Source organism: Felis catus, chromosome A3 (assembly GCF_018350175.1).
Source record: "Felis catus isolate Fca126 chromosome A3, F.catus_Fca126_mat1.0, whole genome shotgun sequence".
Lineage (NCBI taxonomy): Eukaryota > Metazoa > Chordata > Mammalia > Carnivora > Felidae > Felis > Felis catus.
Window position 1 is genome coordinate 8,965,461 of NC_058370.1, and position 20,111 is coordinate 8,985,571.

A 20,111-nucleotide genomic window follows, 5' to 3' on the forward strand; every position below is an offset into this window, starting at 1 on the left:
GGTATCAAAGTCAATGGAGGAGTTGAGTGGCCACCATATTTATGAATCTTTTCCTTAGTCCCAGAACCTGCGACCCTTTATAACAACGTCTTAAGGATAAGTTTTCCCCCGTGATGTTTGTCGAGAGACTTGCCAATAAGTGTGACAGAGCTGACCCAGGCCTGAATCCTGGCTTTGCCATCGACCGGAAGTGTGACCATGGACTTACCACTTACCATTATTAGCATGGCACCACTATCAGGTGATACCCCCAGTGCCTCCCCCACCGGGGGCTTTCAGTCCCATTCCCGGGGGGCTTTCTTTCTGTCTCTCAAATCTATCAGGCACATGGCTCGGAGCCATTGTGCTTGTTGGCTCTCCGGCTCAGACCTTTACCACGTAGGGCAAAGAAAGACTATAATAATCTCATGTCCACACGGTTCTGTCCTTTTTTTGCCAAATTAGCCTTGATGTGAAGCCACCATTGCTGGACAGTGTGCTTTATGAAAGCACTTTAATTTTCAGAGGTTTCGGACTTCAGAATTATTGCCAAGGGATTGTGGCCGTGTATTATTTTCCCTACTTTGTGGATAAGAAACTGAGGCACAGAGGGGTTAAGTAGCTGGCCAATCACACAGTGAGAGAGAGCCAGGTAGGGACCCCCATTCGTGGGACCCCAGCCACCGCGGGGCACCTCCTTATGAATGAAGGTCCCGGATGCCGAGTTTCTTTATTTACAAAGCGGGATTGTAACTCCCGCTTCCTGAAAGACTTGGGGAGATCAAATGAAATAACACATACGAAACACCTGGTACAATGGCCTTCAGTAAACGGTGCTTCTGGACATTGGCTACAAGAGCATCCGGCCGGAGAACCTTAGAGAGGGAATAGTCTTAGCCAGACACGAGCATGCGCGGTGGAAAGATCAGTTAGCGTAGCTCTTAGTTAGACGCACGTTCACAACAGATATTTGGTTTTTGGTTTTAAAATAAGAAAATAACACTCAAAGTAGGGATCTCGCAAGGAAAGGAAGGAGGATTTTGTTGCCTGGATGATCTGCCTGCTGAGTGACATTTTATTTCTGCTTCATCAGGTGGCAAAGGACCATTAAAAAAAATGGAGGAACGGTTTCTACAGTTTATTTCTCCAAGTAAGTCTCGGCCGCCATTTTATTTTGTGCACAGATTGGTGGATGTTCCCACGAAAGAGTTGGGAATGAAAAAAAGAAGACGACGACGAAGAAGAGAAGCTTTTCCTACTGGGTTTCAGTTGCTATGGTTTTGTTCCAGTTCCCTCAGGTTCAGTGGCTGCGTGGAAACAATCCTCAGTTCATTTTGCCTTTGCTCCCCTCCCCTCCCCTCCCCTCCCCTCTCCTTCTTTCCCTCCTTCCTCTCCTCTCTTCTCTCCTCCCCTCCCCTCCCCTTCCTTCCCTCCTTCCTCTCCTCTCCTCTCCTCTCTCCTCCCCTCCCCTCCCCTCCCCTCCCCTCTCCTTCTTTCCCTCCTTCCTCTCCTCTCTTCTCTCCTCCCCTCCCCTCCCCTTCCTTCCCTCCTTCCTCTCCTCTCCTCTCCTCTCTCCTCCCTTCCCCTCCCCTCCCCTCCTCTCCTCTCCCCTCCCCTCCCCTCTCCTTTTCTCTCCTCTTTTCCCCTCCCCTCCCCTCTCCTTCTTTCCCTCCTTCCTCTCCTCTCTTCTCTCCTCCCCTCCCCTCCCCTTCCTTCCCTCCTTCCTCTCCTCTCCTCTCCTCTCTCCTCCCCTCCCCTCCCCTCCCCTCCCCTCTCCTTCTTTCCCTCCTTCCTCTCCTCTCTTCTCTCCTCCCCTCCCCTCCCCTTCCTTCCCTCCTTCCTCTCCTCTCCTCTCCTCTCTCCTCCCCTCCCCTCCCCTCCCCTCTCCTTCTTTCCCTCCTTCCTCTCCTCTCTTCTCTCCTCCCCTCCCCTCCCCTTCCTTCCCTCCTTCCTCTCCTCTCCTCTCCTCTCTCCTCCCCTCCCCTCCCCTCCCCTCCCCTCTCCTTCTTTCCCTCCTTCCTCTCCTCTCTTCTCTCCTCCCCTCCCCTCCCCTTCCTTCCCTCCTTCCTCTCCTCTCCTCTCCTCTCTCCTCCCCTCCCCTCCCCTCCCCTCCCCTCTCCTTCTTTCCCTCCTTCCTCTCCTCTCTTCTCTTCTCCCCTCCCCTCCCCTTCCTTCCCTCCTTCCTCTCCTCTCCCCTCCTCTCCCCTCCCCTCCCCTCCCCTCCCCTTCCCTCCCCTTCGCTTCCCTTCCCTTCCTTCCTCTCCTCTTTTCTTTTCTCTTTTCTTTCTTTTCTTTTCTTTTCTTTTCTTTTCTTTTCTTTTCTTTTCTCTCATTCTTTCTTTCCTTTTGCATAAAAAGAAGAAAACTGTCTGGCAAATTAAAAGAATGTTAAGTGGCAAATGAGACACCTTGCCTTTTGTCTGCTACCAACAAATAGTCGGTGTGCCCCGGGTGCATTCTCACCCTGGAGAGAGATGCGAGGTTGTGGCTGGTAAACGTGAAAATGAAACAAACCCGCCTACCTCTGATTCTCTCCGGGAATGGTTTTCCACTTTGGAAAATCCACCCTGGGTGTAGAGGAGAATGAGTATTTTGTTTTCACAGAAGGATCTTCTTCTCGTCTCTGTATTCTGCGCTGGTGGCCTATGTCCTGATAGCTTCCATTTGTATGCAATTGCTCACTCTAAGAATAAACAGAGTCGGGAGGTCCCCATGTGGGGTCGCCCTGGAAGAGCCCCGGGAGACGCCGAGAGCACTTGTCTGATAGCTCGGAGAGCTGGGGACCTCATGGTTTGCACGGCTAGGCGTTCGGAGACATCAGCGCCTCAACAGGGGGGAAGCAGAAGAAACCATTTCGCCATAAATCCAGAGGTCTATTTTCACTCCTCTTACTCTTAAAGTGGATCATTCTCTTTTCATGGGTATGTAATTGTTTTCCAAACCCAAACACCTTCCCGAAAATTTTGCACCAGGAGATAAAAATTTTATCATTTGCCTTCAGCAGCTTAGAAATTAATTGGGGGTTATTTTAAATGGAATTGAGGAACTACCTTTGAAATCTAGCTTTCTTCTAGTTATAAATAAACCCTGGCTTTAAGATGATGGCAATAACTAATCATTGAATACATTAATTAGAATGTTAAAACTAGAAATGAACATTATTTATTATGGGATACACATATTCACATTTATTATTAGGAACATGTTCTGGGTACCGAACGTTATCCTATGGAATAATGATTATTGAAAAGTACCCGTATAATCCAAGCTGGTCTCTGAAACAAAGAAAAATTAAATTCATGCAAACAGGTGAAAAATGTTAAACTGAATTCATTAGTATAAATTCAGAAGAACGGCTTTTGTTTTTTGGGGGATTAAAATAACTAGGTCAATAGAGGTAAAGGCACACTTTTAGGTGCCCTTCAGGAAGAAAAACACACCAAAGAAAATCTTTGGCTTATAGTTTCTTCTTTTCCACTAATTTTCATTCATTAATTATAATGACAGTACTTAAACAGTAATAATAATTATTATCATTTCTGTTTTCTGGAAAGAATGTTGCTAATGCTAAGACTATTGATACATACAAGATAACAAGAAGCTGAATAAGAAAAAGTTCACCCCATCACCTAACTATTCCCAAATATCAGAATGGGGTAGATCAACGAGTTGTGTCCCTTTTGAATTCATGGGTCCCGCTGAGTGTATGAAGGAAACTAGGCGTTCTGTCTCCCCAAACGGACATGCGTGAGAAATTTCAAGTTTAACTTCAAGGGGTTGACCTTCCTCCCTGGCCAGCCTACCCAGGACCTTCAGTGGGTTAACGATTCCTTCTGTAGTAAAAGTCCTAAAAGGTGGACGTGCTGGCTACACACTCTGTGGGGTCCTGTGCAAACTGCACATCAGAGGCCTCTTGTTCAAATGTCACTGAGCATTTCAAGATGGTGATGGCAGAGCACAAAACCATGTGTGGGATCCTTCCGAGCACGGGGCTGTGTGTAACTGCACAGATTGGTGTGTCCATCCAGACTTTCAAGTGTAGGGTACTGGTTATGATTTCAGGCTCTCTTGTGGGACAGACTGAGTGCAAATTATGGCTCCCCTTGAGGTTTCTTGAAGAAGTTCTAGTTGATGCCTACCTCAGGATTATTGTGAAGGATAAATAAATTAGTGTAAAATCCCTAGAATAGTAAGGACATAGGATTAGTTGTTGTTACTCCTTTCTTTAATTTTTTTTAAATGTTTATTTATTTTTGAGAAAGAGGGAGAATAGAGCACGAGCAAGGGAGGGGCAGAGAGAGAGAGAGGGAGGCACAGAATCCAAAGCAGGCTGCAGGCTCTGAGCTGTCAGCACAGAGCCCAAGGTGGGGCTCGAACCCGGCAATGGCGAGATCGTGACCCGAGCCGAAGTCAGACGCTTAACCAACTGAGCCACCCAGGTGCCCTTGTTGTTACTCTTTTCAAAAAAATGTTGCCAACTGTAACTTACAGCATGTCACTTCCTGGGTTCGGATCTCTCGATGAATGGCCCATAGCACGTGAAGCATCCCGCGAGACTTACTGCTCCCTGCTTCCCCAGTTTCTTCTCTCAAAACTTCTGCCTTTGCTCAACATACTCAAGCCATCCTTGGCTTCCACTAGTTCATCACACATGCCAAGTCCTTTGTCATCTCAGGGTCTTTGCACAGACTCCCTGCCCGTGATGTTCTCCCCACCCTCGGCCGATCTCTGTCTTTGCCTACACCCCCATGTCGCTTCAATGTCACCTCCTCAGAAAGGCCTCTCTTCTCTGTGTTCACCCTTTCTTCTTTTTGTTTCCTCAACAGCTTTATTGAGATATGATTTACATGCCATGAAGTTTCATAGCGTGAAATTCATGTACAGTTGGGGGACAGGGCTTCACCCCTGTATTAATCTCCATCAGTAACTTAATTACACCCCCAGGTACCACAAAGCACTTGCAGAGCAACACAGCTTCGGGGCAGATCTTCAAGGCTCTTTCCGACCTGATTCACTGACCATAAGCCCCTCTGTTACTGACATTCACAGAGCATCATTGAGAGAGAGAGAGAAAGAGGGAGGGAGCAGGCAGGGGAGGGGCAGTGGGAGAGAGAGACTCTTACGTAGGTTCCACATCCAGCGAAGAGCCAGATGTGGGGCTCGATCTCATGACCCTGGGATCATAACCTGAACTGAAATCAAGAGTCAACCACTCAACTGACTGAGCCACCCGGGCGCCCTTACCAAGATCATCATTTTCCAGGGATGGCAAGATGGTAGTTTATTTCTAGTTTTTTTTCTATTTTGATTTTCTTTGTTTTTTATTTCTTCATAAAAAAACGCCTATTCCTTTAATTTTTCTAAGCGGTACAAATGCTTTATTGAGAAGAAGGAACTTGTGGAAATCTTTTCATGGTGGTAAGTAGAGAAATCAGGCAAACATACAACATGGGGGGGTCATTTCCTGGATGTGGTATAGACTGTTGTCCACCCGGTAGTAGTAGCCAAGGGATTTGTGTGGCCCACCAATTATCCCATCAGCTTTGACACTGATGTCTGAAATCTCCACCTTGTTTCTTAGAATGAACGCATCAAAAATCTCTGATGCAATGCATATGGGAAGCTGAGTGATCGTTGGTCTTTATCAACTTGGTATAAATTAATTTGTAAGACCATTTCCACTTTGTGGGAACTTGTAAGCACAGGACCCAGGCTAGCTAGTTTGTATTGAAAGAGGCATGGTGTTGGAAGTTTGGACTTCAGAAACACATCCCTCTAGGGATCAACAACCGGCCCCAACCACACTCCCGACAAAATATAAAGCCTCGTACTTGGATTATGTTTGTCTGTGTTGTTTCACGTGCGTGAACTCCTATCGTTTTAGAATCAGAGCCCAGATTGCAAAGGAGTCAGGGAATGATAACCTTAGAAGAGAACATTTAAAGAAAACAATAATCATTACCTTTTGTTGTGCGCCTCGTATGTGTCAGGCACGGATAATATTTTGTACATATTAACTGTCTTAATGCCTCACGATACATTTATGAGGTTGCTCATAGTACAGACTAGGAGATGAAGGCATAGGGTGATTAGGAAAGTCTGCAAAAGTCCCAAGACCAATAGGGAAGAATTTGAACTCAAATCTGTTGGACCCCAATTTTCATTTTCCTCCCTGAGGCCAGTAGGGATGCCTCTCTCTGAGGTCTCCTTTTGGTTCAAGTTCCAGAAAATGCTTTGCTTTTAAAGGGACCACCTGATTGGATCAGGCCACCTGAGACACATAATCTCTGTGGTGTAAGGTCAACTAAGTTGAGGTAGGCATTACATCTGCAAAATCCCTTTGCTGCAGGACCCGAACAAATGTAAATGGGGCTCTTAGGAGGCCGTCTTTAGAATTTTGCCTACCACATACAGTCTTTCAAATTTTTGGATGGATGATAATTGAATTGTTTTTTAAAAATTTATTTATTTTGAGAGAGAGAGAGGGGGGGGCAGGGGGAGGGGCAGAGAGAAAGGGATTGAGAGAGAGAGAGAGAGAGAGAGAGAGAATCCCAAGCAGGCTCCATGCTTCCAACATGGAGCCTGATGCTGGGCTCGAACTCACACTGTGAGATCATGACCTCAGCTAAAATCAAGAGCCGATGCTTAACAGACTGAGCCACCCAGGCAACCCAATAATTGAATTAATTTTTATGTGACCTAAAATGATGCTTCTTTTGACAGAGAATCAATTAATACTTGTAAACACTAAGACTAACATACTGGAATTAAGTATCATTAGAATCCTGTTTGCCAAAAAAAAATCTCTTGGTTTCCCTCGTGTTATTTTCCATTGTGGACCCTTTGGGTTATAGATACTATGTTGTTTCGTCACACATTTTTTTTTGAAGTTTGCAATTTGTTTGGAGTTCAAAGGAAATGTCACTTCCCACCTGCCCAATTTTTAATAATGCAAAATATTCTCTAACTGATTCTGGATAAAAACACAGTTGACAGAAAAAAAATCTTTTCACTCAATAAGAGAAAACAGTGAATTAATGAGCATTTAGTTTAATTTTTTTAAAAAACCGAGTATTGGCAGATCAGAAGTCGACAAAAATTATTCTGGTCCAATTTGTGGATCAAATGCAAATAGCCCCTTCTTTGCTTCTTTCTAATGGATTGCAGTTGAAATGTTACATTTTCATTTTAGACTGACAAAAAAAAAAAAAAATAAAACACCCAGCAATATTCTGAGGCCAAAAATTATGACTGGAACCTCTAAGTAAGTCATTTTATAACAGCTTTGTTCCCTGGATGCTGGCTTATCAAATATGCCCAAGATCTTATTGGAATGAACTATTCTAATGAAAAAGATTTGATGAGTGACATTGCTCTAAGCAACGATGGTCTCCCAGTCTCTCCTCTGGTTTCATGTGGGAAAAAACCTGAAGCTTCAAGGTGACCACAGTAGATGATACTGTTCAGAGAAATCCAGGGTTTCCCAGGTGAAATATTGGCAGAGTAGACAAAAGTGTGTTTCATTTTTGTGCAGAGCAGTTTATGGCTTCCATGCACTATAAAAGCCCTCGGTATCGATCACTCATTCATTTATATGACAAGTATATTTACTTCTTGCCTGTAAGGTACCACTGTCCTAGGCCCAGCAGAAGCAGTAGAGAATGAAACAAAATACAAATTCCTGACTTGATGGAAGCCACGTAAGAAAGGCTTTGGCCACGTGCCCTAGGGGAATGTGCTGTCTTAAACGTATCAGGTAGGATGCATTGTCACTATCAAATCTGTAGCCAGGTTGAGAGGCTCCAGGGGGACATGTATTTGGAGTTCGAATCCTTGAAGCGTCTCAAGCCTGACGTTGACGGCCAAACATAACAAAAACCCCACGAGGCCACGGAGGCAGAGCATTTTAAGAGACTTCACCACCTTGGAGATCCCATCCCATGTCAGATTTCAGCTGCTTCCTCCACATTGGTTTTCTTCCCTCAAAATGGTACAGGGGAGTTGTGCTGAGGGGAGGGAGGGCGTTGATGTCCTCGGCTGAGAACCACTTCCTGCCTAAAATGAAACCGATTGTGGGAGGCTGGATAATGACCCCTAAAATGTCCACTTCCTAATCCCCGGAGCCTGTGAATACCTTCCTGTACATGGTAGGAGACACTTCGGGAGCAAATGAAGGATCCTGAGATGGGGGAGATTTAATTTGGATGATCCAGGTGGGTCCAGTGAAGTCACAAGGGTTCTTGTAAGGGGGAACAGGAAGGGTAGAACCATTAATAGGAGAGCTGAGGACTGATGACATTGGAGTGATCTGAGGCACCGTCTGTGAGCCAGGCAATGCAGGCGGCCTCTGGAAGCTGAAAAGGCAAGGAAACAGATTCTCCCCCGGGGCCTCCAGAAGGAAGCAGCCTCGGAGACACCTTGATTTTTATCCCAGCGAGACTGATTGGGACCTCAGACCTCCAGAACTATAAGACGATGCATCTGTGTCGTTTGAAGCCAGGGAAGTTTGTGGTAATTTGGTACAACAGCATTAGAAATGGACACCTCGTTGAAGATGCCTTAAAACTGTGTGTCTGGTTACTTCATAATAAGTTCGGAGAATAGTTAAATATAGCCCGGTTCAGACTTCAGCTAGGAGAGCCACACTAGCATTGGAGAGGCGTAGGCACGTTTCTTATAAGAAGAGTTGCTCAGGGGTACCTGGATGGCTCTGTTGGTTAAGCGTCCAACTTTGGCTCGGGTCGTGATCTCTCGGTTCCTGGGTTCGGGCCCCGCGTCAGGCTCTGTGCTGACGGCTCAGAGCCCGGAGCTGCTCTGGATTCTGTGTCTCCCTCTCTCTCTGCCCCTCCCTCGCTCACGCTCTGTCTCTCAAAAATGAATAAATGTTAAAAAAAAAAAAAGAAGAAGAAGACTTGCTCAGACCTCAAAGATGAGCCAAGCTATTCTCAGGCACTGTTCTTAATGCTTGGCAGATACATTATTAACTAATTTCATCCTCAAAAGAACTCTTTAAGGTAGGACTATTATTATGCAATGTGACCAACGAGGAAAGCTAGGCACAGTTTCCCAGTCCGCGGCAGAGGGGGTATTCGAACCGAAGGAGCGTGGCCTCTGAGCCCATCTTCCTCTGTGCCTGCTGCCTTGGGATCACACTGAGACACGCTGTCCAGTCGGGCTTTGCAGAGGGATTGCATCTTTGAGCAAAGCCAGAAGTCACTTAGAATAAAGGATAGTGAGGCAGACCAGGTCATTTGCTGAGTTAAACTGCTTTTGATCTATGATGAAGTGTAATTATAATGATTATAATCTCGTTATCTCGCTATCCTTGTGGGGCTCATCAGGCAGCTCCCAAAGAAATTTTGCAAAAATCTTTGCAGTCACGGCAACCATGTTGGAATAAATGTTTCATCCTCCTCGAGGACCGCTCAGGAGGAAAAACGTCTATTTACGACGGACACCTTAAGCGCATCCTTTTCTAAGAGAAACATTTGGGAAAATGAGGCAGTCTTTACACGAAACAAAAACCAAATACCGAGGAGGTCTTTGTTTTTTGTTTTTTGTTTTCTTGTTTTACAGTTTTTAGGATTCTATCTTGGCAATTTCCTGGCAGGCTCCCCTCTGTGATTCACCTGCTTTCTGCTGTCTGCGTGGGTCCTAAGCACATGCTTCCCCAAAGGTCTGGAACTGGAAAAAGGTAGTCACAGTATGGTCTTTGGGCACCGTGTAGGGAAGGGGAGGTGCGCTGGGGGAAAAGTCCACAAACACTCCCACAAGATCAAGGTTTACACGTCCCTGGAGAGTCTGAAATACACCCGGAGATCCCACCCCGTCTCAGATTTCAGCTGCTTCCTCCACATTGCTTTTCTTCCCTCAAAATGGTACAGGGGAGTTGTGCTGAGGGGAGGGAGGGCGTTGATGTCCTCGGCTGAGAACCACTTCCTGCCCAAAATGAAACCGACTGTGGGAGGCTGGCTAATGAGTGACCTACTTGGTTGCAAGGTTGTTCCATTTTAGCCAAAGAGGGACGCTTCCCTGCCTCCCCCTGCCTTCTGGTGGAAGAAGCCAAGGGACCAAATTCTACGCAAGAACCCAGCCAGGAAGTGGCCATCGGCGAGGTGGGGAACCAGCCTGGCCGGCTGGGCTCTTGGTCAAGGATTAGGAGGATTCTAAGCTTCCTTCCACCAGCCCTGGAGGAGTTTTCCACGCAAAGCTTCACGACCACAATGAGATATTTACTGTCTTTATCGGAGAGATCAAACCCACACACAGATGTCACATTTCTCAAATTCCATCAGTAGATCAGACAAGCCGTCTCTGGAAAGAGGACATTCCAGCCGGCAAGTTCAGAGCGCGCCGGCTCCGAGGGCCGATCCCTTCCTATTTTCTGTCGTGCACCCTGAGCCTTTGTTGTCTCTGCAATGCTGATAAATCAATCCATCAAAAAATTTCCTCAGTGAAACTCAATCAAGAAAGGTCATGTCAGCGGGAGAGGAACAGATTAAATTAGCATCAAATTAGACATGGAAAGTGAGTTCTGTCAAAATCATCGCAGCGCTCAGCACAATTAGAATATGTTAATTATGCATTTCATTAAGGTGGATGTGAGATGAAATGTCACTGGGGTAGGCATCCGAAAAAGGGAAGATTGCCAGGCACAACTTTCTCTAGACAATGTGTGACACCTTCATTAACATCAAGAATCACAAGTCTGCCTTGACTTTTTCTGTAAGGGATTAAACCATTAACTGTTTGCTGGCCCCTCTCATCGGTGCGGGGGTCCCGTCCTCGGAGGGGGCCGGGCCCTCCTGAGTGACTGGCTTCCTCTGCCACCGCCATGGCCCCAGGGGCTGCTGGGAGTGCCCGGTGGGCAATGGAGAGGGTGGCGGTTTTTAATGAACTGCCTGGAAGCTTCGCGGGGATCACTCCACTGCCTTAGGGGTGGCACGAGCTGAGAAATGAGGGGTGAGGATTACAGGGGGAGGGGAGGAGGGGCGGGGGGGAGGCTCTCGGCTTCATTCTTGGGGATGAAAGATATAATCAGCGTAATGGGGGGCGGGCAGGGGGGATCAGATTTACAAACTTACACCCGGCAAACTCTAATTTGGGGAATTATTTTGTAGATCACTCTCTGACTCATGGTAACCAGGAGGCACTTTCCTGGAGTGAAGCAGTTCCTTGCCAGGCGGCTTTATGAGATACTTGCTAGATGCTTATGGCGGTAGGAGATTTAATTCACGCTGCCCCCTTCTGTGATTTCTCACCACATACCCTTCCTAAGGCTTCCTCCGCTGGGGGAGAGAAGGGACCGGTCCTCCGTGTGGATTGGTCCCCTGACGCTTGTCCACTCAGCCCCCTTTTCCAGGGGTCCGGAGGCAATGGGACATCCGTGGGCGTTTCCGGTCACCTCCCTGCGGAATGTTCTCTAACCCCTCACCCATGCCGTCCCTCGCCTTTCACCTGCCCACCCCTGCTCCCGCCTCCTTAACACGCACAGAAACACTCATCTGCGTGGCTCCGTCTGCTTCTTCCTCGAGTCTCACGGGAAACATGGCTTCTTCTAGGATGTTGCCCCTGACTATTCACCTCGGCTCTGCATTCGAGGCCCTGTTTGTTCTCCTGGGACCCTTGCTTGAATTCGCCAGAACCAGCTTCTGTTGCTTGCATGAGAAAACTCAAACTGTCCTCCTTATGGGGCGTGGCATTCACTACTGCAACTACCCATTCACCCGCTAGATGGTAAGTTCTCTCTCTCTCTCTCTATTTTATTTTTATTTTAAAAATATATTTATTATTGTTATTTTTGAATACTTATTTATTTCTGAGAGACAGGGAGAGAGAGTGAGAGAGAGAGAGAGAGGGAGGGAGGGAGAGAGAGAGGGGGGGAGAGGCAGAGAAGGAGACAGAGGATTTGAAGCCGGCTCTGCCCTGACAGCAGAGACCCCGATGCGGGGCTCAAACTCATGAACTGTGAGTTCATGACCTGAGTTGGACACTTAACTGACTGAGCCACCCAGGCGCCCCTTTCTCTCTGTATCTTAATTTTTTTTTAATTTTTATTTTTTAATGTTTATTATTATTATTATTTTTGTGAGAGAGAGAGACAGAGTGTGAGTGGGGGTGGGACAGAGACAGAAGGAGACAGAATCCAAAGGAAGCTCCAGGCTCTGAGCTGTCAGCACAGAGCCTGACACGGGGCTCGAACCCATGAACCCTGAGATCATGACCTGAGCCGAAGTCGGACCCTTAGCTGACTGAGCCACTCAGGTGCCCCTTTCTCTCTATGTTTTAAATCTCTCTTTCTTGGTAAATACAAAGTATTCATCAAATATGTCTTTTAAAAAAATGAATGTTCAGGTTATGGAATTTACCATGACCTAAGTACTCTTTTTTTAGGGGGTGGGAGAGAAAGCAAAGGTTACAGACTTTATTTCTACCCTTTCTCAATAGGGTTGCACATTGTCATGGTAAATTAATACACACACATCAATATATACCCATTTCTAACATAGCCAGTTGGAATCCATTTTCTCTAACGCTTAGCGTTAAATACAGTGCATGGCACATCGCGGCTGCCATTTTTCTTACTCATACCCCAATACATCATTCTGTGAATTTGCCTGATTTTCTTTTTTTCTCCTCTTTCTCCCCTCCCCCCACTTCTTTTCTTTGCCATTCCCTTACTCTCTATAATAAAACCAATGATCAACTCCTGGTTTCTGAGCAAACTTGTAAGGCAATCGCTTTTAAATCCCAATTCTTTGGGGGATTTGCACAGTGGAAAATAACCTCAGTGTCAACCACAACAGCCAGACGCACAGAACGACCCACTAAGTGACAGGATGGCTTCGGGTGAGGCTATTTTTTTTTCCTCTAGGTAACAGGAGAACAACCTTCCTCCTTGCGCGCATTAATTGGGAGAATCCAGGCAAAATGCAAAGGCTGGTGCGTAGCACATGATAAGTCCCTGATAAACGACAGTGATGATGAGTGGGAAGATGAGGACGATAAGAGTCGTGAGCTGGGAGCCAGCCTAGAGTCCTGTCCCGAAACCACTGCATCAGCACAAATATCTCCGTTTAGGGGAAGAAAAGACAGCGTCGGCTACCGTGACCCTTGTACATTTTGCGTGAGAACAAGGAAACACGCAGGGGTTGGGACCCTCGGGCAGAAACCCTCCAGAGCTGCGAGGTTCCGGAGTGAAACTTTGCCCTGTGCCCCAGGCCCCGGGGAAGGCCAAGGAAACTGACAAGGGAAGTGGAGAGTCTTGCTCGAGCCCAGGACCGGCTCCTAACGTCCCCATTTTCTGAGTTTCATTTAATGTTTAGGATCATCTGGGGCCCAGCCTGTTAGAAAGGGGAGGACGGTGGAAATTACTCAAGGGCTGCCCGTGACTGGATGACTCCGACTGCCTCACCTCGTGGCAAGAGCGGGAGTGCGAGAGGAGGAGGGAGAGGCTCGCCCGCCCGGGTACAAAGCTTCCTCCCAGCCTGCCGAGCCTTCCAGCTTCCTTGTCAGCGCTGCCATTGATATTGAAATCAAGGGGTTGGCACAGAGCTCGTGGCGCCCTGGCAGAATGCCAGCCTGGCTCTAATGAGCCTCACCTGGGCTAATTACATTTTGTACAAACCCCGCCGCTGGAGAGTCGTCCGGAAAGATGGCAACCGGGATTTCTCAGCTCTGAGATTTCTTCCTGTCCGCCGGCGCTTGGAGCTCCAGAGGGCCGGGAAGTGACCCGAGGGACCCTGGCTCCTTCCTTGTGGGGCCACGTGGCAGTTACCTTATTTGTTCCCGAGCGTAAAAGTAAGCTGTCAAGTCAGAGGCGGTCCTCAGCCGGGCGACTCCAGAGAGGGGCCCGCCTGCCATCGTGTTATAAATACGGGACCTTAGGCCTCACCGCAGACTCACGGAATCAGAATCTGTGCTTTTGACAAGATCCCCAGGTGATGGGCGCGTACAGTCAAGCGTGAGAAACCCCAATCTAGACCTTCCGCCTGGGGGGAGAACAGGGCCCAGCGAAACTGGGCCATCCCCAACAGTACCGAACATACAGGGCATCTAGAGGCCTTGGTTCAGAGGGGTGGGGGTTGCTCCGCTCTTCCATTTGTCACTTGTATGATTTGGGCCGGGGAGTTAACCTCTTTGGACCTCAGTTTCCTTGTCTGCAAAATGGGCATAAGTTTATTTTCCATGACATAGATGATCGTGAGGATTACAGGCTGGAATATTTATGGGCTTCGTAGTGGGGTAGTTGAGACACAGCAAGGACTAAAGATATTCTTTGTCATTGTTGTCGATGTTATGAAGGAATCGCTGGCCCCCAGGGAAAACTCAAATTCTCACTCGGTCCTTTACCGGCTATCACGTCTGTAAAATGGAATAACAGTATCCATCGCTTATGGTTTGTGTGAGCGTTAAAAGAGATACCAGAGGGGCCCCTGGGTGGCTCAGTTGGTCGAGCCTCCAACAGTTGGCTTCTGCTCAGGTCACGATCTCACGGTTCGTGGGCTTGAGCCCTGCATTGGCTCCGTGCTGATGGTGCAGAACCTACTTGAGATTCTCTCTCTCTCCCTCCCTCTCTGTCCCTTCGCTACTCTCTCTCTCTCTCTCTCTCTCTGAAAATAAATAAATAAACCTAAAAAAAGGAGATATTAGAGTATACCTGACCAGTACCCCTTGAAACTGCCAAGGTCAGCAAATACAGAAAAAGTCTGAGAAGCTGTCAGAGCCAAGAGGAACCAAAGCAGACATGATGAACTAAACGTGAGGGGGTATCCTGGATGGGAACCTGGGGCCGGCAAAACTAAGGAAATGTGAATCAAGTATGGATGTTAGTTAATAACAATGTGCCAATATTGACTCATTAGTTGTGACAAATGTACCATACTCACGTAAGATGTTAGGAATAGGGGACGCTGGGTTCAGGGCACATGGGAAGTCACGCTATTAGTTTCTCTGGATTTTTTTCTGTAATTCTAAAACTGTCCTGAGAAGTCAAGTATATTTAAAAATGAACGAGATAGTACGTGAAAAGCCTCAGCCAAGGTCACCAACTTGCCCCCCTTCACCAAGGACTATCCCAGCGTTGGGGCTGGAAGTCCCAGGAAGCTGCTCCGTCGTGGGCAGACCAGGACAGCTGGTCACCGTTCCCTGAGCGCAGAGCCTGGCACAGCTCGGGACCCCAGTCATCCTTACCCCTCACACACTTGTTGCCTGGCGGTCAGCTCAGCCGGTGGTCCGGAAGGCTGGTAACTGGCGGTGGGAGAGGACTACCCGAGAAGTTCTGATTTCTTATCTCCCTCTTGAGAGGGGAGCAAACCAGGGTGGGGAATTCACTCGTTGACCCGACAAATAGTGACACTATGTGTCAGAGACTGTGCCCTGCCCTGGGTTTGGAGGAGCTGGAGACACACAGGTGCATAAGGCCCCGACGGGAGGGCCTGTAGTCTCACAGCAGATCTAAAGCTTGCACAACAACAACACAAGCACCACAACAAACAAGCCTGCCGGGCAGGTATGATCACCCTCAATTTCTTCCGACCAGGAAATGAAGGTTCCGAGAGGCCAGACGGCTTGCCCAAGCTGATACAGAGTCAGGACCTACCCCACACCTGTCCATGTCCCAAGTGCTGTGTTTTTGCCATTACCCCACAGCTGCCTCGCAGGGGTCTGCAGGACAGGGGAGAGAGATCCGGGCAGTGGGGGTGGGGTGGGCAGGAGGCACGGCTGTTGTACCACGCGGGCTTCAGAAGGACTAGCGACCTCAACCTGGGAGAAATCAAAGAGGACTTCCTGGAAGAGATGGGCTCTAAGTGAGGGCTTGAAGGCTACAGGGAGATCCTGCCCAGGAGCCCACCAACTTAATTTCTCTCGTGCGTTTCTCGTGAGTTCTTTCATCTTCAAGAACCGGGGGATCTGGGGACGATGATGATGTGTGGTCCATTGCACATGGTGGGATAACACTTGGGGAAAATTGCCTTGAGTTTTGCTAGCATTCCTGTGTTGGCTGCTCTTCCCTCCACTAGGCATCGGTCCTCGTGACCACACCAAAAATGTAAGGACAGGAATCTGAGTTTAGTAAAGGTTGGCTTTGCCAACCCATGATTCCTGAGGCAACTCGGGGACAGGACCAGACACAGTTACAGAGCAAGTCTCCTTGCTGGACGTGACGAGCTAAACTTGTGGGTGGGGGACAGAGGGCAGCTGGAGGTGAACTAGGGAGTCCCATGAGGCCAGGTATGCCTGACAGGAAGCTTAACAGATTTCAGGGGACTCAGGAGTAGTGACAATCTGGACTCCTTCCCCAGTTGCACCTACGAAAGCCACAAGTCCCCCCAGATGCCCTGGGCTCCCATGCACTGGGGAGGAAAGGCAGCAGAATGGCTCAGAGAGGTGGGTGTCCAGGCAGCTGGGGCAGGGGGGGGAGGTCCCTCTAGGGCCGGGTTCATGGGCATCTAACCTAGGAAGTGACACAGGGCTCTGCATTTGGTTGAACGCCCTGCTGTTGCCATCTGGAAATTCCTAATTAGTTTTGGAGAAGGAACTCCCCCCCCCATTTTCATTTTGCACTTGGCCGTGCACGTGTACAGCTGGTTGTGGCTGCCTGACAGGGTGCCCGTGTGCCTCAGAGGGAGAATGCCACGGCCACCTCACGAGGCTGAGGGGAGTAAATGTACTGAAGCCTCACAGAGCTCAAAGTGGCTCAGGACCTGCCCAGCGACGGTTGTGGGCTTAGAGGACCAGGACATCTGAGAGGACATCCTTCTCACATCCGTGAGACCTTGCCACCACCTGCTACTAGATGCCCCCTCTGCGAGGGACCCACCTGCCCCAGCCTGCACGTCCCCACCACCCATTTTAGTCGTATCCCTTGGGAAAGGAGAGGAGACCTGAACCGGCTGGGAATACGTTTTAGCCACCTGAACACGGACTTGCAATCCACATTTAGTTCAGGTGAAGAATATAGGCGGAGGTTGTATTTCTTCCCCATCCGGGCTTGGGAGCTTTGTCCCTATTACAGCTACAGCTTGGCTTCTTTTTGGGTGACTAAGCTGGGCTTCGATCCGATTCCTGCCCTCTGTTCTCACTGTCAGTGAGGCAGAGGGCAAGACTCTGGAATCCAGTCCCGTCAGCGCGTGCGTTGGCCAACTCGTCCCCACTTGGCTCCAACAGCTTCATCGGTGCCTCTGATTCCTGGCAGTGCTCGCCTGGCTCTGCCCTCGGGTTGCAGCGGGCTGACGGAGTCCTGACCTCATGGGACCCTCGTGAAAACCTGCGGGTCAAGGCCTGCGGAGAATCTCGCCCTCAGCAAACTGGCATGTAGAGCTGGGTGGTTCTCTTTCGGGGGAGCTGCCCTGTGCACTGCAGGACCTTAGGCGGAAGCCCTGGCCTCTATCCGCCGGGTGCCGGGAGCGTCCTCCCCCACCACGACCACCAAAAATGAGCCCAGGTGCCACCAGCTCTTTCCTCGGCGGGACAATCGCCCCTGATGGTTTTAAATCCCTCATGGCCAATTACTACGGAGGGACCCACGGTAAATTATTTACCCATGAAGTGCCCGGATCACTCCTTTTGGAAAAAGAGAGTAATTGCATTGACCACTCATTCTTGTGACGTGAAGCCGACGGGTTCTCATAGGGGGACCTCCCCGTGACAGCAAAGGGGCCTCACAGGCGGTTCTGTGCTCTGGTCCCAGCCTCGTGTTCTAGGCGGGGGACGTTAAGGCTTGGCAGGGTTAAGAGACTCCCTCCAACCCAGACTCATTGCTCTTTTTTTTTTTTTTTAATGTTTTTATTTATTTTTGAGAGACAGAGAGAGTGGGGGAGGGAGCAGAGAGAGAGAGGGAGACACAGAATCCGAAGCAGGCTCCAGGCTCTGAGCCGTCAGCACAGAGGCCAACGAGGGGCTCAAACTCATGAGCCGTGAGATCATGACTTGAGCCCAAGTCGGACGCCCAACCGACTGAGCCACCCAGGCGCCCCTCGTCGCTCTTTTTATAACAAAATCCTTCAATTTGATGAGGGGGGATAGTTATGAAAACATTCCCCCCACTGAGGGAGTGATGGATACAGTGACAGCATCTCCCTGGTTGAGGGAGGCTGAGGGCAGGCCAGGCACCGTGGGAAGCTTTGCAGGATCAAATCAATACGGATAGTAGCCCTGCTTCCCAGGTGAGGACACAGAGGCTCAGAGAAGGAGGTTCACCAGCATTCCCAGGGACCACAACGTAAGCTCCACGAGTGGTGTGGTCGTGAACCTGTGATTTAGCCAAAGTGGGCACGGAGGGGCCGTACTCTAATGGAGGGACTGGTGCTTCAGGGAGTTTGCTTTGGCAAACCACGCGTCCTATTACTTATTTAATACTTTTCTTTAAGTGGGTTGACTTTTCGGCTTAAATATTTTAAAAGGCATTTTATGTTGCTCCTCTAAATTGAAAAGCCGTTTCAGCGGCCACGCGTGGAAGGGAAATGAGTTTCTCATGTTAGGAGTTATCTATCTTTGGTAAATGAGGAACAAGAATCGACTCTGGGCAGCACGTGGCTCTTCGGCCTCTCATACTCATTAAATGCCCCTTAAATAGGTTGCAGCACGTCCTATGGGTTGGCTCATTCCACACCCACTCACCCCCAATCTCCTTATAAATACCCTCCGCTAGAGGCTGAAAACCAAAACACTTCACTTCCTGCGTCCTGTGTAGCTGGGGGTGATCATGCACCAGTGGGATGTGGGGGGAGGGGGGGGGGTGGAGTCCTTCCTTGATTAAAAAGCCAAAACCTTGCTGGAGGATTTTCTTTCATCGCCTCTCTCTTTGTGCCGATTGGTGTTATAGGTCAGCTTGGCCAGGCTCTGGTACCTAGCTATTCAAACATTTGTCCAGGGGATTGTTGCCATGGAGGTGTTTTGGAGATATGATGGAAGTCCATAATCAGTTGATTTTTAGTGAAGGAGATTATCCTCCATCATGCGGGTGGGCCTCATGCAATCAGTTGAAGACCTTAAGAGCAAAACTGAGGTTTCCCTGAGGAAGAAGAAATTCCACACGAGGGGAGCAGCTTCAGCTCGGGCCTGAGCATTTCCAGACTGCTGGCTTGCCCTACAAATTTCGGACTTGGCCAGCCAGACTCAGAATTGCATCAGCCACTTCCTTAGAGTAAGTAAGCGAGTAAATAAATAATCCCACAGTCACGGCGCTCGCGCTCTCTTTCTCTCTCTCACTGGATTTGTTTCTCTAGCAGAATCCTGACTGATACACTCTTCTTCTACCCTTTCGCAGAGGGGGCATGAGCTATGAAGATGCCTCTGCACCTTGCTGCCACGTAAGTGACAAACCTGTGGACATTGATGCTAAGCCTGGCGGAGCAGGAAGTTTTGCGGGGAACAAGGGTCTGTGATTGCTTCACTGTGCTCGCCTACCAGCTTGGACGGTCTCCCTCTGGGCATCTTAATATATCTGAAATCAGAATGCGCCTTCCGATAAGTGACATCTTACAACTAATCGGCGGGGTTGTTTCTATACTTTCTTTTCCCCCCTTTGGAAGTCCTTAAATAATGACACATCTTACAATGAGTGGTGTCCTTGATTTAGTAAACTGTGGTAACGGCACACCAAGTATTGATTTGGTTTAAGCGATTGTATATTTCGGAGAGGCCGGCGTGCGTGCACTTGATCTCCCTGGGCTTAAAGCTATGAAACTGCGGGTCCTGGAAGGGAACAGGGAAAATCCGCACGTAGCAGCTGCACGTGCAGCCCCCCCCCCCCGGCCCCGGACACCTCGTCTTTTCTCGCACAGTCACCTGCCATGTAGCAAAGCGGGCACAGGCTCAACCTTTAATTCCTTAATGAAGGTTTCTTTGAAAACAAACAGGGTCCTCCGTCTACTTGCATTTTAACCTCACAAGACAATAAAAGTTTTCCCAAATCCTGTCCCCTCTCTCCCCCCCGACCAGATCCACTTTTCTGGCTTCATGCAGGTTGAAATGAGGTGTTTTCTGCTTTTTCTTTTTTTTTTTTTTACTGATGAAAATATTACAGGAATTAAAAAGCAAACCCATTAATATCCTGATTAGACTCCCCATGTTAATTGCAGATTCTTTCAGGCGACAGAGCAGGTCACTGTCTGGGCTGAATGTGATCG

The 20,111-nt window shown here is 48.7% G+C and overlaps 1 protein-coding gene and 1 long non-coding RNA gene across 7 annotated transcripts in view; one reads left to right on the forward strand and one right to left on the reverse strand.

Moving 5' to 3' along the window:
* Nucleotides 1-20,111, reverse strand: part of TSHZ2 (teashirt zinc finger homeobox 2) — a 460,946-nt gene that overhangs the window by 100,364 nt on the left and 340,471 nt on the right. The gene's annotated exons all lie outside the window — the stretch shown is intronic.
* LOC109497920 lies at nt 524-19,543 on the forward strand. Of its 5 annotated transcripts, XR_006595068.1 has the most exons (5): nt 524-1,129; nt 9,556-9,673; nt 11,100-11,197; nt 11,541-11,715; nt 19,250-19,543. It is a non-coding gene; the product is annotated as an uncharacterized LOC109497920 (long non-coding RNA). The 5 variants fall into 5 exon arrangements; XR_006595065.1 differs by having other exon boundaries at nt 11,100-11,715; XR_006595069.1 differs by lacking the exon at nt 11,100-11,197.